Raw genomic sequence first — 25,595 nt, forward strand, 5'->3', positions numbered from 1 at the left:
TAGTTTCAATCAATTGTCTTGCATTTGTTGGCGTTTTGTCCACCAATGACCCTCCACTTGCAGCATCTATCATTTGTCTATCCATGATACTCAATCCCTCATAAAAGTACTGAATGAGGAGATGCTCGTTTATTTGGTGATGAGACATGAAGCACATAACTTTTTGAATCTCTCCCAATACTCGTGAAGACTTTCTCTTTCTTGTTGCCTTATCCCATAAATATCTTTGCGAATAGCAGCAACTCTAGATGCTGGAAAAAACTTTTCCAGAAATAATCTTTTCAGAGTCTCCCAGGTATTGATGGATCCTGGCGGAAGGCAGTATAACCAATTCTTAGCGGCATCTTGCAATGAGAATGGAAAAGCCGTAAGCTTGATATGTTCCTCTGTCACTGTTGTAGGTCTCATGGATGAACAAACAACATGAAATTCCTTCAAGTGATGGTATGGGTCTTCTCCTGCTAATCCATGGTATTTGGGTAAAAGATGGATTAACCCAGACTTAAGCTCGCATTCTCCATCTGGATATTGGATGCACATGTTTTGTGTAATTGCTGCATCCGGTGAAGCCAACTCTCTTATTGTTCTTTCTTCCATTCTATCTTCTTGAATTTCTGGTTCAGGTGATGGATCAGAAGATATGTTAATCACCGGAGGTGATTCTAGTGGTACACTTTCAGGGGTAGGTTCAGATGGTGATGGTGCTCCTTCAGTAGAACACCTAAGTTCGAGTCTCCTACGTGATTTATGCAAGTTCCTTTCAAGTTCTGAATCAAGTTGATAAAATTGACCCGGATTGGCCCGAGTCATGCACTATGCAAGTCCACCTGAAAGTGTTTCCCTGTGTGTTTTTTTTTTCTTCCTATTCTTGTTTTGGAGAAAGATTTCAAGAAAGAAATGAGTTAAGATGTCGTTGGGTCTACTCCCAGGAAAGAGAGGTGCGTCACAATGGACAACTTAAATACCAAGTCTTTCCTAGACAGAGTTTTCCAAACTAGTCTCAAAAATTTCTTAAAAGAAATTCTTAATCAAAACAAAAATAGAACTTTGCTTGGAATATATTAACAGAAAACTAGATACTACAAAATAACAAACTATATCAAACGTATATGCGTAAAATAAATAAAAAAATAAAAATAAAAAATAAAAAAAATAAAAGAAATAAAATAAAATAAAATAAATAAAATAAATAAAAACAGAATCAAAATAAAAGAAATACTAACCGTATTCCCCGGCAACGGCGCCAAATTTGATATCGCTGTCGTTAGGCGATCAAATTACCACTACTTTAGCAACTTCAGTATTGCCAGTTTGTAGTGAAGAAAATAGTTAGGGTTAAGATAACCCTGAGTCGTCTCACAACGAATACGGAATTGATCTCAAATATTTGATTCTCAAAAATGCAATTTAAAACTAGCAACTATAAAAATAGGGGGTTTTGATATGCAAAGAAAATGACACGGAAGAATGTAAACACAGTAATAGTAAATAGGTCAATTCCACTGCTTTTTCTAAATAAGATTCTTCATTGGTTATCTGGAGATTATTGTTAAATTAATTATTGTTGTTGATTTACAAATCAATCAATGTAAAGACTCAATTCATTTGTTGGCATCCTCACTTTTAATCAAAGTACAGTCTCAATTAAAAGTGAGAATTGTTAGATTATCCATAGTAAATTCAATCAAAGTACAGTCTCAATTAATTTTACTATGCCTAATCATGTCTATTCCTTTGTTTCTTTACCAAATAGAAAACTTAATTAATCAAAGTAAAGTCTTGACTAATTTTAGTTAAAGTAATTACCTCTAATCAAATTAAAGTCTCAATTATTGGCAAAAACTTATTTAATCAAATGAAAGTTTCTAAACAAAATCAAAGTAAAGTCTCAATTTAATTTAAAAACCTTTTAACTCATATGATTAGCATGTATGTAGATTTAAAATCATTATTTTCTATTCGATTAAGAAGCAAAGGACATAGATAAACAAAAACCACAACAATAATCAAAATAACAAAACATATAAATTCATCTAACCTCAGAATCCAGTTAAGAAATTACAGTGGAATCAACCCTAAAAGCTTAGCCCTCCATGGCTTTGATGGAATACATGATGATATGAAAGAAAGAAAATGAAAGAAAGAATGAGAGATGTGGTGGAGACGGTATCTGCCAAAACCAGAGAGTTCTAAGTGTCTAAGCTGTAAGTTGTAAATTGTCAGTCCCCTCTTCTACTCCCTTAAGTCTCTTTATATAGGCTTCCACTGGACTTTGGGCTTTATCTGTCAGTTGCTAAAATCTTTTATTTTTATTTAATTAATTAGCAACTTAATTCCTGTCCAATTTCCAATTTTGCCCCTCTCATTTAAGCATTTTTACAAAATTGACCAGAATTTGACCAGAGTTTGACCAGTTTGACCAGAGTTTACCAGAGTTGACCAGTTTTGACCATTTCAGTGTCCATTGAGAGACTGCCACGTGTCAGCTCTTCCAAATCAGATTTCTCTCTCCTTCCTTAGGGTTTGTTCCTCCTTTGACGGCTGAAAACGTGATGGTGGCAGCGGCAAAGCTCGCGGTGGTTGCAGGTGCGTGGCTGTTGGTTCCGGCGAAGTGTTGCAGGTTCGTGGCTGCTTCGATCTGCGGCGGTGACTGCGGAAATGGAGCAGGTGCAATGGTGCGGAGCGTGAACGGAGAGGATGGTTGTTGTGGTGGCCGCCATGGTTGTGCGCGAGGAAGAAGAACTCGTTGGTGGCTCGCGCGTTTGCAGGTGCAGTGGCGTCGCGATGATGGTGGCGCTGCGGAGAAGCTTGCGCGATTTGTGGTGGCGCGGAACAAACCTCGCGGAGGCGTGGTGGTCTTGCGGATCTGCGCTGCAAAGGTTGGGAGTGCCTCCTCGTGGTGGTCAGAAATGCAGAGAAGATGGTGTTCATGGAGGTACTGTGGCGTGGTGCAGATTCCGGCGAGGACAGGAGGTCGCTGCCATGGCTGCTGGTGCGAAAATGGTGGCTGCCGACATGGTGCAGTGGTGTCCGGTGGCGAGATTGGCGGCGGCGGCTGTGTGGAGGGTGGTAGGGAAACTAGGGTTAGGGTTTCATGTGTGAGATGGAGGAGATGATGACGTGGCAAGATCTGAGTGGTCAATTGGGTGAGTGGAGGATTATGACACGTGGCGGCTTATGGTTGGCTAATTTTAAAAGGTGAGGATTGCCACATGGCATGATCTGGTTGAGTGGAGTTTAAGTGGTAGGATGGGTGCAACTTAGTGAAAACTGGGGGTGCAGAACAGGTTTTTGTGGTCCACTTGAGGAAGGAGTGTGCAAATAAAAACTGGGGGTGCATTTAGCTCCTGATTTATTCTTTTTCCAGAATTTCTTGATTTTGGACTTATTTTGTAACTTTGAATATTTCAAAATCACACTATTAATTGACCAAAAATAAATTCCAGCTGCATTAACAAACGTTAGAATATCCAATAATATTTTATGCAACTAAAATCAATTTTTACGCCACTTTTACTAAACTTACTCAATAAATCCAATAATCACAAATCCTAATTAAATCAATCTTTAAGCACAGAAAATTCAATTAAATTCCCAAATTTAAATATTAAATGAGGGCAAAAATTTGAACTCATCACACACCAATAATAAAATAATACTAAAAATTAACTGAAAAAGTTTACAAAATTATTAAAAAAAAATAAACCATTTTTCAAATCTTTTTCCAAATAGCTTTTTCAAAAAGAACTATGTAACCCTAATTCTCCATTATAAATGGAGATACGTAGGAACAAGCATTAATCTTTGTCGGGCCCAAAAAATCAAAAGATTATTTTTGTTTCTTTTGTACATCCTTTTATTGTTACTTTTAGGGGAAATTGAATATTTTGAAAACCACATCTTTTTGCGTATTTAACTAAAGGTACCATCTTAGGAAGGACGCTGTGGGGTGCTAATACCTTCCCCACGCATAACGGACTCCCAAACTCAAAATCTGGTTTTTCGCAGACCTAGTTTTATCTTTTTTTAGTTTTTCCTTAGTTTTCCAAAATAACCTATGATGGCGACTCCAAAATTTTTTTTCAAATTTCAATTTTGGTTCGTCGTCCCGTCGCGATTTCGATTACGACAAGTATGTTTCCTGAACCTTGGTTTGTTGATATTGTTAACTATTTAGTTGTTTATGTTATTCCTCCTTCCTTCTCCAAGTATGAAAGAACCAAGCTAAAAAGTGAGGAAAGTGCTATATATGGGAAGACCCTATCTTATGCGCATTGGTAGTTACCAAGTCATAAGGAGATGTGTTCCAGATATCGAGATACCTTATGTACTTGAGTTCGGTCATTCGTCTCCTTTTGGTGGACATTATGGCACACAAAGAACAGGTAGGAAAGTGTTGGATTGTGGATTATATTGGCCTACTACGTTAAAGATGCATGGAAGGTGTATGAAAATTGTGAACAATGTCAAAGGGCAGCCATATCTATTACAAGAATGGATGAAATGCCTCAACAACCCATGCTATATTGTGAGGTATTTGATATTTGGGGTATTGATTTTATGGGTCCTTTTCCTCCTTCTTTTGGGTTTACTTATATTTTGCTTGTTGTAGACTATGTCTCCAAATGGGTGGAAGCTATAACTACAAGGACTAAGGATGCTCGAGTTATCATGAGTTTTGTCAGGTCTAACATTTTCTGTAGGTTTGGGATACCACGAGCCATCATCAGTGACCAAGGGACTCATTTCTGTAATAATTTGCTTGAGAACATGTTGAAGAAGTATGGGGTGACACATCGCGTTGCTACACCATATCACCCCCAAACTAATGGGCAAGTAGAGAACTCTAACAGGGAGATTAAAAAGATACTAGAGAAAGTGGTGAAGCCTAGTCGAAAGGATTGAGCCACAAGATTGGATGATGCACTTTGCACACACAAGACAGCCTACAAAACACCTATAGGTATGTCACCTTTTAGGGTGGTTTTCGGAAAGGATTGTCATCTACCTGTGGAGATTGAACATCGGGCCCATTGGATCGTGAAAGCCTGCAACATGGACTTGGAAGAAGTAGGGAAAGAGCGGAAACTTCAGTTACAAGAACTAGAGGAGATTAGGCTTGCAGCTTATGAAAACTCAAAGTTCTACAAAGAGAAAACCAAGAAGTTCCATGACCAAAAGCTTGTGGCTTGAAAGGATTTTAAGGTAGGCTAGAAGGTGTTACTATACAAGTCCAAGCTAGGTCACATGAATGGTAAGTTGCGCTCCACTTGGGAAGGACCATTCATTGTTACATAAGTCTTTCCTTATGGAGCAGTGGAGATCAAGGAAGAATCCTCAGAAAGAACTTTTAAAGTTAATGGGCATCGTCTTCGAATATTCAATGAAAATCAAGATATGTTGAACAAGACGATGGATGGGATGAACTTGACTTCTCGCGCATACCTTCCACCTTGAGGAGGTAAGTACCCTTCATACTTTTTCTTTGCATTTTATATATATTAAATAGAGAGACGAAAATGCATGGATTAAGTGTGGGGGTGTCGGGAGAAAATTTATTTTCCCTCTTTTCTAATTTTGTTTCTATTTGTTTGTTTTTTGTTTGTTTGTTTTCTGTTTGTTTTTCCTTTTAAAAAAATATTAAAAAAAACATATTTGCGTGGATTTTAGGATGTGATTCAATAATTGGGACGGTCATAATTCTGGAAAACTAAGAGTCATGTGCTATGAGTGGATTGTTTCTGTGATTTACTAATTAAGTTAATTTGAAAGTCTTTGGAATGAATCTTTTTGTGAAAGAGTTTTGACCTTATGAGTTTTGAGCTTTATTGTAAAGTATGGACTACCATGTGTCATTCCTATTTTTCTTGTGTGATGTAACATCCCTAGGGAATATTACTTAATTAAATAAATAAATAACAAAAAAATGAAAAAAATTAATCGTCGCAATATCATTATTCCCAAATGCGGGAAACTTAAAAATTCATATCCAACGCGACAAAGTTCAAATAAAATTCAACCAAAATTTATACAAGTTCCAATGTTCCAAATAAAACAAGAAAACATAGTAAAATTTCCTAGCTCTATTCCCAGCTATCCCTCACTCTGTCGCCTGAGCATCCTCGGCATCACCTGTATCATCATCTGCTCCCGTGTAACGAATCACACAATCATCGCCAAACACAAACAGAAAGGGTGAGCTGATAAGAATAAAAATAACATATATAATAACACAAGATAAGTCATGCACCCATCTTATTCAGTCTACTTAGTTCTTGGCCAAGACCTCAACCCCAAGGCTTTTCAGCCTTCAAATCATACAAATGGTTAGCCTTGGGCTCGGGAATATGATGCTCACACGAACTTGCTCGCTCGTGGTCCTGCCTCTACGAACCTCCCCGCTTGTAGTCTTGCTATACAAACCTCCCCGCTCGTAGTCCTGCTCTACAGACCTACCCGCTCGTAGTCCAACACATGTGATCCACCAGCCATGTACCTCCCCGCACGCAGCATCTCTCAAGCTTGAGCACGAAACATACGAACCTACCTCGCTCGTATCCCCACGCGAGAGTAATTGGATATGAACCTCCCCGCTCACATCATCACATGTTAACCACCATCCATGAACTTACCCGCTCATGGCACAACATCTCCCAATCCAAGTATAGCACCGTTGCTTAAACGCAACACACACGCAAGTCATAGTCTGCAGGATTATCGCCTGACGGCGCTTGGGGCTGCGCCAGGCAAAACCAATCCAGACCGCCTGGCGGAACCTCTGGCAGACCCACTGTTTTATAATCACCATCTGGCAGAGCACACCTTGCCGCCAGGTGCCACACTATGCAGGGACCTCTCCTACTGTTCCTATCACTTGGTGGGTATCAGCAGACCGCCAGGCACTATACCAGAGGCATTCTGCTGCTGGTTTTGGGATGCTCTTTGGTAATTTCTTAATACAAAACACTACCACGAGTATCACAAATCTCTATTTGCTCAAGATATTATGTTAATCACTCAACCATAACAAATCAGTCCATTACTCTTAGCTCACCTTGATATATTTCCTTGTTCTAGACTCTGTCCCACCAAGTTCTCCGACCTTGACTAATGGCTTAGTCATACTTAATAAAATCCATTCCAGTTTCTGAAAATTAGGCCATATGCTTATCCTACATTGTCAATAACGCCCATTCTTTTAGTCAATCCTTTGAACATTATAATGTACCATTTACGATTGATTTCTTACTCACAAGGCTTGCGCATTACACATCCCAAGATACTAACTGATGAAGGATTATCTTGTTTCTTTTTAAGATTATTGAATATGGTGTGAGTTGATTAAGTAAGCTAAGCAAAATCCCCACTGGACATTAAGATAGCAAGCTATCTAGATGTGAAGGTTCCTTTCACAAAACTCAAGAGAAGAAGATGATGGATTGATTCAAAACAAAAAGGAAATGGAAAGCACATAAACCATAGAAAACCAAGAACAATTAAAGGAAGAAGAAAACATAAAATGGAAAGGAAAGAAATGGTAAAAATGTGAGAAGCACGCCACTACAAGGCTAGGCTAGAAGCCATGACAACCTTGAAGATGAGTGAATGTGTGCCGCCGCTTGCTATGCAAGATAAGGCTTAAAAGTTTCACTCCCAAGGGAGGAAACTCTCACAAATGGTTGAGACACAAAAGTGTTTTTACTTCAAAATGTTCAACCCTTTTACATGTCTAGGAGCACCCCTTATATAGAAGAGTTTAGGGGCCTCTAAGCAAATAAAAGATACCTAAGGATGTCTCTACAAAAACCTAACCCTAGCTTCTAGAAACTAGGTCAAATAAGGTTATAAAAATGAGAGACAAAAGAGCTAACTATGGTGTGTGCAAGGCTAATTTCGTTCTAGCACAAAAGGAGACAAAGAATGTGTCTCATATGTCTCCAAAATTGGCCATAGTGTGCTAAAAACAAAGGAGACCAAAGGTACATAGGTACACTTGCTTTATGCCTTTTTCTTTATGCTTTATGCCTTTGCTTTACTCTCTCCTCCACATCATTTATGCTCCCCAATCACCATGCGCCACCTAGCATTGCTTTCTTACTCCTAATTAACCTACAAAGCAAATAAACATAGATTAGCATGTTGGCTTAAGTCAAGTCAACTATAGTCAACAAGTCAAACCTAGTCAAAGGTCAACAAGTCAACTAAAGTTGATTCAACTAAGTCAACTTAGGGAATCAAAAATAACAAACATAAATGAAAGGGATGAAGGATTAGTGAACTTCCTTTCTAAACATGCTTAGTCTTCTTAAGCATGTGCCTTCATCCTTGGTTGGGGTCAATCCTTCATCATCCTCCCCTTCTTGGAGAGAATTTGACCACAAATTCTTTAAGCCTTTGTAGATGGAGCTTGACTTGATTTGGTGGAGGTTTTGCGCCTCCCTTTTAGGAGCTCTTGTTCCATCTTTTCTAAGGGTACTACCCTTAGCTTTGGTTAGGCCATCCCTCTTTTCTATACCACTATTCTTCTCATGCTTGCGCATTGGGTCTTCCTTTTGAGCCTTGCAAGAGAAGAAAGAATGGTGATGTCCATCTTGCTTTTTTTAGAGGCAAGTAACACTTTGGAGGTAACTTGCTCTTTTTCTTTTTCATCTTTTCTCTTATCTTTCACTTTATTTTGGTCCTCATTTGCTTGATTGGGTGAGAGAGGTAGGAGTGTGAACTTCTTGCCTTGGAAGGAGAAAGCATAGGTGTTAGCATGGCCATCATAAAAGACTTTTCTATCAAATTGCCATGGCCTACCTAACAAAATATGAGTTTCTTCCATAGGCACAACATCACATAACACCTCATCTTTAAAATTTCCAATTGAAAAGTTAATGAGGACTTGTTGAGTTACTTTAATGTCTTCTTTCTTAAGCCATGATAGCTTGTAGGGCTTGGCATGAGGGATAGTTTTCAAGCCAAGCTTATCCACAACCCTTGTGCTAGCCACATTTACACAACTTCCATTATCTATGAGGAGGGGACATAGTTTGTCTTTGATATGACACCTTGAATGAAAAAGGTTTTGTCTTTGAGAAGGGTCAAGTTTCTTGGAAACTTGTCTTAGTTGGTGCCTTATCATTAACAATCCACCTTCAAGGGGTTTAATCCTTTCACTTGAAGAAGAAGTGTGGGAAGAAGTACTTTTGGGGGAAGGGGGAAAAGAATGTTCACTCTCTACCTCTTTTTTAAGGTTTAAGGCCATGGTTCTTTTGGTGGGACAATTTGAAGCTATGTGCCCATATCCCAAACACTTAAAACATTTTATAAAACTTGTCCTTGTACCTTGAGAAGAATTAGGAGTTTCATTAGAAGGCCTAGACGAATTAGTCCTAGGAGGTGGGTTTTTGGAACTCTTGAGTGGTAATTTATCATATTTTCTTTCTTTATCTTTCCAAGTACTAGAATAGTAGTCATTGTATGAACCACTCCTCTTGGCCTCTTTTTTCTTTTGCAATTGAGTTTCAACTTTAATGGCCAAATGTAAAACTTTGTCAAGAGAGGAGTACTCATATAACTCTACTAAATCTTGTATGTCCCTCCTTAACCCACTCACAAATCTAGCTACCTTTTCCTCTTCACTTTCAAATTGGAGTCCTACTGTTAGAATCATGGACTCCATTAACTTGTGATATTCATCCACACACATGGACCCTTGTTGAAGCATTTGGAGCTTCAAAAGAGTCTCCCTCCTATAGTAGGAAGGAACAAATCTAGCGCGCATCAAATTTTTAAGGTCCCTCCAAGAAGTCGCGAGTGACTCTTGGTTAATATTGTCCATACATAATTGATGCCACCAAGTCATGGCATAATCCTCAAACTCTAAGACTACCAAATCTACTTGCTTTTGATCACTAACTACATGAATGGTAAAAATTTGGTCCACTTTTTGTTCCCACTCAATGTAGATGTTTGGGTCATTTTCTCCTTTGAACTTAGGAATCTTTGGAGTTTGCTTCTCTTGTGATGGGTTGCGCCTAGAATGCCATCTTTTCCTAGCCTCTCTTTCTTGCTCTTTAGCTTCAAGCCTTTCAATGTGCTCTTGGATTCTTAGGTCACTTTGCTCCTTGTCCTTTCTCAATTGTTCAAAGGCCTCCTTCCTAGACAACTCCAAATCCCGAAGCAATCTCATCAATATATTGTTTTTGTTTGGTGTAGGTGCATTTGATGAACTTGCCATGATTCCTACAACAAAAACACTCAAATCCGAGACAAAATAAATGGATTAGAGGTTAGACAACATGAAAATCGAGACCAAATCCAACCCAAAATGTAACCCAAGTGTTTAGATCACTCTCCCAAAGTGACAAGGCAAGGCTACACTCAAAGCTCCTCCAAAGGAGTGAAGCAAACACTTTTAAAAACTTGTTCAAAACCTTTCAAATGCAAAACAAGTGATTCGGCCACAACATCCCAAGAGTTTCAAGAAAAGAAAACTACTAAGACAAAACAAAGAACACCTAGTGACAAGCAAGAAAAGCACAAAAATAAGGAAAGCTAAACTCTAAAGAAGAAAAGTTTGAGACAAAACTTTTAACAAGACTAAAACAAGAAAAAGCACATCTTAAAGACTCTATGGAAAGCACTTAACAAACATCTTCAAGTCTTAAATCATGCATATACCAAGAAAGATCATAACCAAGTTAAAGCATGGAACTAATTAGCCAATATCACCCAATTCTCAAGTATGAAAAACTAGTAGCATAACACCTAGTGAAAAACATACTTTTAGTTCACCAAGGAGCAAGATTGCTCTCGGTTTTTAGGCAAATATTGGTGCAAAATTTTCTTCTTTCCACAACTAGTTTCATAAAATGGTGAGAAAGAGTTTTAGGTGGCTTGGACACTTAGTTCCTCAAGTTTTAGGCCAAAATCAATTTCATGGAGCATACATCAAGCAAGACAAAGTGAATGCAAGATTCAAATACTTGGAAAAACAAGAATAAGAAAACTTCAAGTTAACATATGACTCAAGCAAAAGTTAGGCACATTTAAAGACTCAACATGACATACACAAGACACAAACATGTAGCTATAATGCATTTAAACTCATGGATTTGAGGCTCAAAGACTAAGCATCCAAAGACATGTTATTCAACCACATTTAGGAGCTTAAGGAGTCACAAAGCCGAAGTCATCATTGCCACAACATTACCTGAAAACGTTGTTTTTCGTATTCTCGGCAACTCTGACCTTTGCTCACTCATTTGATCATAACTCTCTCCACAGAACTCCAAATGCGTTGGTTCTTTTTTTTTTCTGGAAACTAGACTCAAAGAGCTTTCTTTTGACACCAAAAACGTAATTTTTGGACCGTTGAGCTGGTGCAGTTTAATGTTTTAAAATTGTCACCTTTTCTGCCAGCACTGTTTTTGTGTGTCATGAAAGTGGATTTGAACCATACCAAGATAGCTACAACAAAACAAGGTTAGCACATGAAAAACACCATATTCAAGATAACCTAGGCTCTAGATACCAAATGATGAAGGATTATCTTGTTTCCTTTTAAGATTATTGAATATGGTGTGAGTTGATTAAGAAAGCTAAGCGAAATCCCCACTGGACATTAAGATAGCAAGCTATCTAGATGTGAAGGTTCCTTTCACAAAACTCAAGAGAAGAAGATGATAGATTGATTCAAAACAAAAAGGAAATGGAAAGCACATAAACCATAGAAAACCAAGAACAATTAAAGGAAGAAGAAAACATAAAATGGAAAGGAAAGAAATGGTAAAAATGTGAGAAGCACGCCACTACAAGGCTAGGCTAGAAGCCATGACAACCTTGAAGATGAGTGAATGTGTGCCGCCACTTGCTATGCAAGATAAGGCTTAAAAGTTTCACTCCCAAGGGAGGAAACTCTCACAAATGGTTGAGATACAAGAGTGTTTTTACTTCAAAATGTTCAACCCTTTTACATGTCTAGGAGCACCCCTTATATAGAAGAGTTTAGGGGCCTCTAAGCAAATAAAAGATACCTAAGGATGTCTCTACAAAAACCTAATCCTAGCTTCTAGAAACTAGGTCAAATAAGGTTATAAAAATGAGAGACAAAAGAGCTAACTATGGTGTGTGCAAGGCTAATTTCGTTCTAGCACAAAAGGAGACAAAGAATGTGTCTCATATGTCTCCAAAATTGGCCATAGTGTGCTAAAAACAAAGGAGACCAAAGGTACATAGGTACACTTGCTTTATGCCTTTTTCTTTATGCTTTATGCCTTTGCTTTACTCTCTCCTCCACATCATTTATGCTCCCCAATCACCATGTGCCACCTAGCATTGCTTTCTTACTCCTAATTAACCTACAAAGCAAATAAACATAGATTAGCATGTTGGCTTAAGTCAAGTCAACTATAGTCAACAAGTTAAACCTAGTCAAAGGTCAACAAGTCAACTAAAATTGATTTAACTAAGTCAACTTAGGGAATCAAAAATAACAAACATAAATGAAAGGGATGAAGGATTAGTGAACTTCCTTTCTAAACATGCTTAGTCTTCTTAAGCATGTGCCTTCATCCTTGGTTGGGGTCAATCCTTCATCACTAACCATGATGGAAAATACGCTTCCTAACACCCTAACCTGTAATTGAAAGTAACTTTTCCTTTTTCCGTTCATACCATATCTCGCCAATCCTCATAGATTGCTTACCTATCACCACTTTCTCTTTACTAGTCTCGTAGTCCATAAATATTCATGTCTTATCCTTTCTCCCTTCCACACTTAATTTCATCCTAACCTTCCTTTCCCCGGTTTCCTCCTTTGTTGCCAATCGCTCAAACTCACAACACAACACCTGCTACTCATCATCAGAACCTGGCCAAAAACCCGCGTTCCAGCACCCACGCAAGGAAACTGAATTTCCTAGAATTTGATCTAGACTCCTATTTTATCATAATCAATTAACCCCTCGAAATTTATCAATTCGTCCCCCAATCCTATTACCACTTACACACCATAAGGTTTCCCCATTCCTCATTATATACTCAAAAAACCAACATTTCATTTATTCCTTAGGGTGAATCGCAATCTATCGCATTTGCATCCCCATGGGTAATTCAAACTCACACGAGTTGTAAGGAAATCATGGTATTTTTGCAACCTCACAAATGTAAGAATCATTGACAGGTCAATACATCACGGAAAACACAGTTTTACAATCAAACAGTGATAAAGCAGTGTGCATCGCCTGGTAGTTCTATCTCACCGCCAGGCAGTTCATAACAAAACCCAGAATTTAGGTAAAAACTGATGTGTCGCCTGGCGACACCTTCATGCCCACCATACGGTTTCTGGGTGGAAACCCATAATTTTGTGAAAAATAGCACAATTCATCAAGGATTTTTAATAATATTTGTTGTGATGTTTATGAATGGTTCGGACTATTACCAAAATTTTCGTGTTTGGACCGTTGGGGATGGAATTACTTTGATGGTTTGTACCAGTATCTTTCTTTCACAAATAACTACTATTCTAGAGACATCATGGCACAGAATTATTTGGACGACAAGACCCAATCAGATTTTAGAGCAAGATTTGATAAGTACTAGTCAACAAATTGGAATTCATTTATCAACAGATTTTTTTCTTTCATTTGAACTAATTTCAATAATTCTTTTAGTTGCTTTAATAGGTGCAATTTTTGTGGCTCGCTAATTATAAAGTTTTCGAACTAATAAAATAATATAAATTACATTTTGTTAGAATTTATTACATTTCTTTTTTGTTGAATTATATGTTAACGAAAAATAATATTTATGTATAAAGTATAAAATCTTTTTGCAAATACTTGATTTTGTTGTAGAGTTTCAAGCAATTCGATTCATACAATCAAGGTACCTTAAGCACGAGTCAAAACAATTAAAAACAACTCCCCTTACCTCGAATCCTCACTCAATTTCGACGAATTTGATGTGAGTATTCAACCCAATGGCACTCTTAGTCTTGGTTTCTCCTCTACCAATGGCTTCACTCCCCCAATTCTCTCTGCAACCCACACCAGTTCACTCAATTCCTCTGCCCAGAGCCTAACGTGAAAATGCAGACCCTTCCTCTCCTATAATTCCCTCTCACATTCAGATATATCAATAAAATAATGCACAGATTAAAATAACACATAATTGGCATACAAAAGACTCGAACCCAAGTCCTCTCATACAATTAAGTACTCTCAACCATTTGAGCTAGTACTAATCCATGTCATAGCACTCTGCATTAAATGCCTTAGAGGCTCCTATTACCCGCATTTATTAAATAATTATTTAATTAACTATTTAATTTTTCTCGGGTCTTACATGTGACTTGCTGATGAATGATTATCTTGTTTTCTTTTAGAGTTATGAATATGGTGAAGTTGTTTAAGAAAGCTTTTTGAAAATTCCCACTGGACACTAAGATAGCAAGCTATCTAGATGTGAAGGTTCATTTCTCAAGCTCATGAAAGGAAGAAGAGAGTTGGATTCAAGCTTCAACTCACACGGCATTAACAACACTTAAAGAACCAAAATGAAAGAAGAAACATTAAAAATGGAAAGCATAGAAGATGAAGCATGGAAGAAGCACACCACTCATAGGGGAGATCTAAGCCAACCAAGCCCTAGAGATGAGTGATGGTGCCGCCACTTGCAAGCAAGATAAGGCAAAGGTGAGTTCACTACTAGAAAGGAGAGCTCACGAAAATTTAATGGTTGAAACACAATAGTTTAGAAACAAAATGATCAACCCTTTTACAAGACAAGGAGCACCCTTTAAATAGGAGTTCATAGGGGTCCTTTAACAAATACAAAAACATGAAAAAGGATTAACTAGCAAACCCTAAACCTAATGTGAGAGTGAGTCTTGGCCAAGTGAAGGGAGATGATTGGTGGAGGCATTCCCATGAGGATTCTAGGCCAAAAGAGGAAGGAGACCAAGTGACCTTCTAAGGCATAAACCACAAAGGTAAAAGGAGACAAGGTACATGTCTACTTTTGCTTTTGCTTTTTGCTTTTTGCTTTCCTCTCTCTTCTACTTCATCCAAGTGCTCCAATCACCAAGTGCCACCTACCCATGCTCTACTTTCTCTTAATTACCTACAAAACAAGACAAACAAGGATTAACATGTTGGTTTAAGTTAATCTAATCTTGGTCAAAGGTCAACTTTGGATCAAAGTCAACAAGTAAATCAAAATAAGTCAACTAGAAACCAACTTAGGGAATTCAAGTGAAGCCAAACCCAATCTCCCTCTTGGAAGATGACTTCCTTTCTTCCCTTATTACCATCCTCTTATTGTTTCTTAACTCTCCTCTCAATGATTTCCTTGACTTGTGAATACAAGTCTTGGATGTACTTGGCTTTGGCCTCACCATCTTGGCAAGTCCATGCCTCATGAGTGGGAAGGGGAAGGAGGTCTAAGGGAGTTAGGGGATTGAACCCATACACAACCTCAAAAGGGGAATGAGAAGTAGTGGAGTGCACAACCCTATTATAGGAAAACTCTATGTGGGGAAGAAGTTCCACCCACTCTCTAATGTTTTGCACTATCACACATCTTAGCATTTGCCCTAGGGTTCTATTAACCACCTCGGTTTGGCCATCACTGTGGGGATGGAAAGTGGTGGAGAAAAGAAGCTTGGTGCCAAGTTTACCTCACAAGGTAGGCCATGTAGTCTTACCACTTCCTTGAAAAAAAGATTGGCAATATAAGTTGCATCATCAATCTTATGGCAAGGAATGAAATGGGCCATCTTAGAGAATCTATCCATCACTACAAAAATGGAATCCCTACCTTTTTTGGTCTTTGGGAGGCCTAAGACAAAATCCATAGATATGTCAACCCAAGGCTTGGAAGGGATGGGCAAGGGAGTGTAAAGACCATGGGGTTGGACTCTAGACTTGGCTTTCATGCATGCTATGCAACTTTTGCAATGCCTATCTACATGCTTCCTCATGTGAGGCCAATAGAAGTGTTCTTTCAAGACTTCCAAAGTCTTGTTTGGTCCAAAATGTCCCATTAATCCTCCCTCATGTGCCTCTCTAATGAGTGAGGCTCTTAAGGAACCTTGGGGAATGCAAAGTCTCTTACCTTTGAAAAGATATTGATTGAGAAGGTAAAAGTCTTTGTAAGCCCCTTGGTGGCATTCACTAAGAATGGAGGAGAAATCAACATCCCTTGGATACAATTCCTTAATATGATCAAAACTAAGAAATTTAGTTTCAAGAATTGAAAGGAGGGAATGCCTTCTTGAAAGTGCATCCGCCACAATGTTAGCCTTTCCTTGCTTATGTTTGATCACATATGGGAATTGCTCTAAGAACTCTACCCACCTAGCATGTCTCTTGTTTAACTTGCCTTGGCTTTTCAAAAATTTGAGTGAGTCATGGTCATTATGTATCACAAACTCCTTTGAAAGAAGATATTGTTGTCAAGTTTGCAAAGTTCTTACAAGAACATAAAGCTCTTTGTCATAGGTGGAGTAGTTGATGTGACTCCCCTTGAGTTTCTCACTAAAATAGGCTGTGGGGTGCCCTTCTTGGAGAAGCACGGCCCCAATGCCTACATTGGATGCATCACACTCAATTTCAAAAGTTTTGGAGAAGTTAGGGAGGGCTAAGAGTGGTGCATTGATCAATTTTTGTTTTAAAGTTTCAAAAGCCTTTTCTTGATCTTTGCCCCACTTATAAACCATACCTTTCTTGACCAATTCATTGAGAGGGGCGACTATGGTGCTAAAGTTTGGAAAGACCTAAGCTCACTTACATTCTTTGGGGGAGGCCAATCCTTGATGGCCATCACTTTTTCTTGGTCCACATGGACCCCATGTTGATTTATTTTGAAACCTAGGAAGATCACATGATCCATCCCAAACACACATTTCTCCATGTTAGCATACAAGGATGCCTTCCTTAAGGTCTCTAACACACTCCTTAAATAATGCAAGTGGTCATCTTGAGACATACTATAAATGAGAATGTCATCAAAGTACACCACAACAAACTTCCCTAAGAACTCTCTAAGAACATGGTGCATGAGTCTCATGAATGTACTAGGTGCATTGGTCAAGCCAAAAGGCATGACTAACCACTCATATAATCCAAACTTAGTCTTGAAAGAGGTTTTCCATTCATCACCTTCTTTGATTCTAATTTGATTGTACCCACTCTTCAAGTCTATTTTGGAAAATATGGTTGCACCATGTAACTCATCAATCAAATCATCTAATCTAGGAATAGGATGCCTATACTTGATGGTTATGTTGTTGATAGCCCTACAATCTATGCACATTCTCCATGTTCCATCCTTTTTGGGGATAAGAATCACGGGCATTGCACAAGGACTCATGCTATGTTGCATCCACCTCTTTTCTAATAACTCATTCACTTGTTTTTGAATTTCCTTAGCCTCCTCGGGACTAGTCCTATAGGCTGGCCTATTAGGCAAAGATGAGCCTTGTATGAAATCAATTTGGTGTTTTATACCTCTTAGGGGTGGGAGACCCTTTGGAGGTTCTTGAAAAACATCTTTGAACTCATCTAAGACTAATGATAAGTCTAAGGGACATCTAGAGTGAGGGTTTTGGAAGGAGGGGGAAGATTCACTAGGATAAGCTAGGAAGATGGATTTTTGGGCAAGCATTACCTTCTTCACCCCTTTGAGGGTGATCATGCTCTTCTTGGACTCATTGCCATGCCCTTGCGCCTTGTTTTGCGCCTTCTCTTCTTTTCTTTTCTTTATCATTTGCAATTGGTCCTCATTGACTTCTCTTGGTGAAAGAGGTAGTAATGTGATCTTTTTTCCTTGGAAGCTAAAGGTAAATTTGTTGGCATGGCCATCATGAAAAACTTTTCTATCAAATTTCCATGGCCTTCCTAATAAAATGTGGGTTGCTTCCATGGGCACTAAGTCACATAATACCTCATCTTTGTAGTTTCCAATGGAGAAGTTAATAAGGACTTGTTTGTCCACTTTAATCTCACATTCCTCACTAAGCCAAGAAAGCTTATAGGGCTTGGCATGAGGGATGGTTTTCAAGCCAAGCTTGTCCACAACCCTTAAGCTAGCCACATTAACACAACTTCCACTATCAATTATGAGGGAGCAAGTTTTGTTGTTGATTTGGCACCTTGAGTGAAAAATATTTTCTCTTTGGTTTTCAAATTCTTTAGGCACTTGGCCTCGCATGCGCCTAACCACCAACAAACCTCCTTCATTAGGTTTGATTTCATCCTCACTTGAAGATTGGGAAAAAGTGTGGGAGGAAGAACTTTTAGGGGAAGGGGGAGAAGAATGTTCACTTTCAACCTCTTCTTTAGGGTTCAAGATCATGTTCCTCTTTGTTGGGCAATTTGAAGCAATGTGACCATAGCCCAGACACTTAAAACATTTGATGGAACTAGTTCTTGAACTTTGAGAAGAGTTTGCACTTTCATGGGAGGTTCTAGACGAATTAGTCCTAGGTGGGTGGTCTTTGGAAGGTGGTTTCTTATCCTTTATTTCCTTTCCTTTCCAAGTTCTAGAGTAGTATTCATTGTATGAAGTATTCCTCTTGGCCTCTTGTTTCTTTTTCAATTGACTTTCAACTTTTAAGGCCAAGTGTAAAATTTTGTCAGGAGTGGAATACTCATACAACTCAACTACATCTTGAACTTCTCTTCTAAGACCACTCACAAATCTAGATACCTTTTTTCTTCACTTTCAAATTGGAGTCCTACTTTGAGAAGCATGGACTCCATCATTTTAAAATATTCATTCACACACATAGACCCTTGTTGAAGCCTTTGGAACTTCAAAAGAGTCTCCCTCCTATAGTAGGAAGGAACAAATCTAGCGCGCATCAAAGTTTTAATGTCCATCCAAAAGGCCGCGGGTGGCTCTTGGTTAATATTGTCCATACACAATTGATGTTACCATGTCATGGCATAATCTTCAAATTCTAAAACTACTAAATCTACTTGTTCTTGATCACTAACTAAATGAATATTGAAGATTTGGTCCACTTTTTGCTCCCACTCTATGTAGAGGTTTGGATCATTCTCCCCTTTGAACTTTAGAATCTTGATTGGTGGAGGTTGTCTTTGTGGGAGTTGATTGCGCCTTCCACCACCATCATAGCTGTGTCTTCTTCTTCTTCCACCATGGCTAGAGTCCTCGGAAGAGGACCTCCTCATTCTCCTCTCATCTTCCCTAAGCTCAAGTCTTTGGATGTGCTCTTGTAGGAAGATCTCACTTTGTCTCCTATCCGCCCTCAATTGGTCAAAAGTTTCTCTCCTACTCACTTCCATCTTACGTAAGATGTTGACAAGGGTCATTTGTTCACTTTCTTAGGCCATAGGAGTCACCATAGGAAGGGAATAAGGTGAGGCCGACTCCTCCTCTTCTTCTACCTCCAAGATTGGATCCATATTCATGTTCCTACACCAAAAACCGAGACAAGGAAGAGGTTACCTAACAAACAATTCCAAACCCGAGACCTAGTGTGGTCTTCTCAAGCACCCAAGTGTTTTTTATCAGACTCCCAAAGCACACAAGCAAGGCTAGCACTCAAAAACCTTCCAAACAAGTGAAAACACCTTTAAAGAGATGAAAACCTTTTCAAAGCTCAAACAAGCGGCTCGGCCACAACACTCTAGGAAAACAAGGAAAAGAAAACTACTAAGACAAAACAAAGATTACCTAAAGACAAGCAAGCAAAGCTAAAAGAAAACAAGTTTAACTTCTAGGGAAACTTGTTTTTAAAGAAAAAACTTTAACAAGACTAAAACAATGAAAAACACTTTTAAGGACTCTATGGAAAGCATTTGAACAAGCCAAGATTATATCTCAAATTATGCATACACCAAGAAAGATCATAACCAAGTCAAAGCATGGAACTAATTTGCCAATATCACCCAAAATCCAAGTATAAATTTTGGTAGCATAACACCTAGTAAAAATGGCCAAATGGATTCACCAACCATTGTAAAAGCTCTCGGCCAAACCGTTTTTGGTCATGAAAACACTTTTTCTTTTCAAAACTAGGTACTTAAAATGATGAGATCTTTAGGGTGTCTTGAACACTTAGTTCCTTAAAATTAGGTCAAAATCAATTTCAAGGAGCATACAACAACACAAGGCATAGATCTCATGCAATAGTTCAAAAACTTAGAAACAAGAATAAGAAAACTCAAAGAAGCATATGACAAGAGACTCAAGCAAAAGTTAGACACATTTAAAGACTCAACATGACATACACAAAGATACAAACATATAGTTATCATGCATTTAAACTCATGGATTTGAGGCTCAAAGAGTAAGCATCAAAAGACATGTTATCCAACCACATTTAGGAGCAAAAGAGTCACAAAACCGAAGCCAAAATTGCCACAACATCACCTGAAAATGTTGTTTTTCGTATTCTCGTCAGCTCTGACCTTTGCTCACTCATTTGATCATAACTCTCTCCACATAACTCCAAATGCGTTAATTCTTTTTTTTGTTGGAAACTAGACTCAGATATTTCTTTTGATATAAAGAACGTTACTTTTGGACCACTGAGATAGCTGCAGTATTTTTTTCAAAAACGCACACGTTGCTGACAAAAGAGTTCCCAAACCAATTCTGAAATGAAATGGTTAAACTAGAAGTTACACCTGTAATTCAATTGACAGGTATAATGCACGAAAATATACAAGCCAAGAAGATCTATCCTACCCAGGGAATAGGTACATGTTGTTTGCTTGATTTACATGGCCCACTTTTCCGTTACCTGCACAAGATTTAAACCAATAAATTATGCAACACTCGAGATACATTTGAACTATACTAGTTACATCTAAATCAAAGAAAGTAGTAATTACTAAGATCTACATTTTCGAAAGGGCTTCCACTGGCAAACACTATATTTCCCCAGCATGCTTGAAAGCATCAATAGTAGTGCACTCTCCACATAATACATGGAAAAAAAGTCAATGAAAACACATAAACATTATTAAGGAATTATGAGTGCATAATGAGCCTTGTACAAACAAACCATTCATGGTGGGGTTAGACATGGCAAAGATAGGAGGTTTTGTTGAAACAGATTCTCTCATTGCCTTAAGCACCTGAGTCGAATCTCAACCATTAAAATTAAGAAATTCAATAGCAGAAAAGCTCAATAACAGTTTTGGTCCATTATACATATTTATTTAATATCCCTTATTGAAAATGCCACCAACACCAGATAAACCAAGGAGCACATGTGGCTTAATCTTCTTAACCTAATTATTAATAGGTTTAAGAATTAAAGGACGTACAAGAAAGTATGCATAATCTTTAAAATTAGCATTAATTTAGTGAAGAGATTTAATCCTTCTATGTCAAAATAACTCTTTTCAGTGTTGTAAAGTATATCCTAGGGTCAAACAAACTTTCCTACATGAATCCTGTAACATTTACCACTTCAATTATGCTAGCACCCTCAGTAAGCCCCTCTAAGTTTCTTGGATTTTTAGCAAATGGAGCTGCAGCTGGATCTAAATTGTTCCTTTCTATTATGACTAGACCCTGCATACAAAAAATGGCACTGTTATCAGACTAAACCTAAGTTTTTTTATGAAATAAACTAAACATCCTACATACTATATGAAATAGTAACATAACAATTGTATATTCCACACTATTAGCAATTATTTTCTTATGCCATCAACATTGAATGCAAAGACAAATCAAGACAAAGAATATGCTAAAGAAAAATATGTTTAGATTGAATGAGTTCATTCAGAGTCACATCTGAAAGGGAATGGTAAGTCAAAACAATTAAGTGACTTGCGGGACTAACAATGCTGGTAAAGTTCATGAAAGCATACGTCTTTAAGTTAAATAGTAAAAATTAAAAATCAAGAAAATGAAACCATGGAGCCATTTCTAATCGTGGCAATGCTTGTTTTTTAAAGAGAGTAACAAACAAAGTTTTTCCAGTTAACATCTTTGATTTGAGTTCTGCATGAGCCTGTCTTTATCACATCTCCACAGAATAGAATCTTAAATGCAGTTAACAACTATGAATGTCTACCTCAGTTGAGATTCAATATTTAAAGCTAACAGAGACCATATATGATTGGTTTTTTGTTTTAGCAATATTTAATCCCATTGGTTGAAAAGTAATTTTCTAAACAATACAAGTCATCTTGTTACGAACAAGATCCTAAGTTTAGTCTTTGCTAGAGCAAATGACCTTATTATTTGGTTGTTCTTACAAAGGCCTCTTAGATAGCCATCTACTGAACATGGCAAAACATTCTTCAGGTTTGTACTCTGGAGCTGTATGGCCTCCACCCTGAAAATATACCAGTACAACCAATGGAATCAAGAACTACCAAATATGCTACATATACTTTATTCTCATTACACTTTTTGTTACACTTTTTAAATGGAATCTAGAATATACTTATTAAATGGAATCTATATTTGAGCCACAAGAGCAACAAGGAGAACAAAAAAACTTGCCTTCACAGTTGCAAATGTCATTCGATTGGAGTAAGTCCTGGTGTATCTATTTGCAGGAAAACAAAAATCAAATACATAAATTAATTAGCATTTTAGATGAATTAAGCCTGGTGATTATATAACTGCAGTTCAGTTGGTGGAATACCCTGCAACTTGGCCATTTGTATGCCATTGCCTCCAATCATCCATAATAGAGTAGTTTAAAGATTTGACCCATGCTTGTGTTGCCAAGAAAGGAACCATAAGGTCATGATCGCCACTGTCAGCAATATAGAAAAGTTATGTGGTATGTGAAATTAAAACTATAGTTCAAACCTTATTCAATATATGGAGAAAGAATATTGACCTGTATATGAGCGAACGATAGCCCATTCTACTCAGATTTACGTGATACTCAAAACTTCTTGGGATATCTTTCTTGTAAGGTATATCGAACTTACAATGACGGCATTTTCCTATACTTCCCTACACCATGCAACCAAGATACCAAGATTTACGTTATATATGAACTTGTATATGCAATTGTATGTGGGAAATTTATTGTCATTTGTATCAACTACACCTGACGGATATGTAATGCAGTGCGAACACTATCATCATTGGCCCAGAAACCGTAGAGGAAGTATACATAACTCTGGATGGTAGTTCACAGGTATGTTAAACAACCAATGCATGTTATAGCAAATATATCACTTTACAAATATGCAAATAAATAAATAAATAAATAAACATTTGTGATTGAATGAGGCATGAAGATTACTTGACAGTTTAAGGATGGCAATTTGAGACGAGGGTTTAGGAAATTCGTGCTGGAATATTTCTTCATTAGTGATCTCCTCCAAGATATTTCGGTATCCATCCACTCACATAATGGGTCCAAAATATAGGCACCGTTCATTCCTGATAAAGCCTATAACAATGAAACAATTATTGACATTGTGATTTTTTGTTATTAGAGATTCTACAAATGAAAATCTTGCAAGTAAAGATCAAATAAGCGTACCTCGTTGAATGACTCGATATCTCTAGAGCATAATACATTTTGATGTCTACTTTTATGTACTCTCCTCTACAATTTTTTTGTAGTGACTTTTCATTGTAACAAGAGAGTTTTGTTAGCATTTGACTTTCTTCAACAGAGTTTTTTATGAGAATGAAATTACCTCATATAATTCATCGGAAATAAGGGCCATTCCATGAGAACAAGGAATTCGATAATTAAACTCTCTTCCGATAGTAACAACATTCCCTAACACGTATCCCTAAAGAAAACAAAAAACATTTTAGGATAAGTACATTGCATGTGTTTATCTTTTTTTTTTTCAATTTTCGCCATACAGAAATATATTTTTAATTATTTTGACAAGGTTACCCTCACACCTCTTTAATTGTTTGAAAAATATTTTAATATGTATCCTGTAAGATTGTTTGTTTATACGTTGAACAAAGATGATAATAGAATCAAAGTTGGCAAACATTTTTTTACGGAGTCACGCCACTTTAAATAAAGCCTTTTTTTACTAGTTTTCCAGAAGAATAAACAGTGATGAACATTTTATTTTTGTATCAAAACACATCTTTGACAATTGAGACATGCTACACAAGGTATTATAATCAACTACTCAAATCTCACTTTAAATTGGTCAAATTTGTGTTTAATATTAACTAACTACTTGGAATATATGATCAAGCAATGAGCACTTTTAGTATTTGCAGGAGATCTTACATCCGAATTTTCAAAGCTTTTTAATGCAATCAATCATTGTACAAAACAAATTAATGTATATGAGAAATTCACTCCTAAACTTCTGATTCTCCTCACAGAAACATTGTACTAATAATTGTGGAAAAATGTATACCCAACGTCAAAGAGATACTTTAAGATGCTAACCTGGAGATTTATCCATGGTTGAACCCCTTTTTCATTTGCTGAAAACAACAGAATTTGGCAACCACTAAACTTTATTACCTTGTGAAATTTCTTGAACAATGATTGGAATAGGAATGCCAGAGTACGAATCACCATCGATGTAAACTTCATTTGACAAAAAAGTTGGATGATCAATCAGCCACTACAAACAGTTAATAATCACTGTAACAACTAATCTTTTGTCTACCAACAGAGCAGAAAAAGGTGATGATTGTGAAATAGAGAAACGAAAGAACAGGATGAACACCTTTCTTAGAAATTAATGGGCCTGGTGAACAAGTATCCAATCACTTCCATGAGCAGCAAACTCTGTTGTGGAGCGACGGAGTTGGCGCAACGAAGATCGCTGCAACGGAGGCTACGGCATGGCTTAATCGCGGAACAGAATCGATTCGCACTCTGAACTTAGGTTTTTGATGGAGCTGGCGCAACGAAGACCGCGGGACGGAGCTGGCACGACGGAGCTGGTGCGACGGAGACAGCGCGACGGAGCTGGCGTGACAAAGATCGCTGCAACGGAGGATACGACATGGCTTAATCGTGGAGCAGAATCGATTGGCACTTTGAACTTAGATTTTCGAGTGAAAGGGAAAGATTCATTACTTTACTTTTCTAACTTGGGAGGGAAGACGTGACTTCATTTGAGAAAAATGTTGTTCCTACTGAATACAAACGTACCCAAGAACACAAGTTAACTCGGACCAATGACTAACTAGATGCGCGCGTCCACCTACTAGAACCTGAGTGTCTTCTCCCAAGCGCCTGAGTGTCCTCTCCCAGGTGCCTGAATGTCTTCTCCCAGGTGCCTGAATGTCTTCTCCCAGGTGCTTGAGTGTCCTCTCCTGATGAAGGAGTCTACTGGTGGGGGGCCTGCAAAGTCACTCCGACGCTCAAGTTAGTGTCAGAGCAATAAATGACTACAATAGTAAAAAATACCATGGCCTCTTTACCTCGTGAACAGTGCCTTTTATACTACTTTAATGGGCCAAATCCTATGGGCCTAGGGTTTCCGCTGCCTGGTAGGTTTAAGTTTCACTAATTGCGTTTAATTACTCTTAATAACTTATCATTCCTAATTTCTCCAACACTTACCGCAGTTCACTTGGTAGAGGTTATTACGACTCCTTCATTATTCGTGTGTTATAGAATCTCCTGTGCCAGAGTATATTCGGACCTCATA

The 25,595-nt window shown here is 37.8% G+C and overlaps 1 pseudogene; it reads right to left on the bottom strand.

Moving 5' to 3' along the window:
• Positions 1–22,231: 22,231 nt before the first annotated feature.
• LOC114184584 lies at positions 22,232–24,946 on the bottom strand (annotated as a pseudogene).
• Between the last annotated feature and the right edge of the window lie 649 nt (positions 24,947–25,595).

The sequence above is a fragment of the Vigna unguiculata genome, chromosome 5 (genome assembly GCF_004118075.2).
Source record: "Vigna unguiculata cultivar IT97K-499-35 chromosome 5, ASM411807v1, whole genome shotgun sequence".
NCBI lineage: Eukaryota > Viridiplantae > Streptophyta > Magnoliopsida > Fabales > Fabaceae > Vigna > Vigna unguiculata.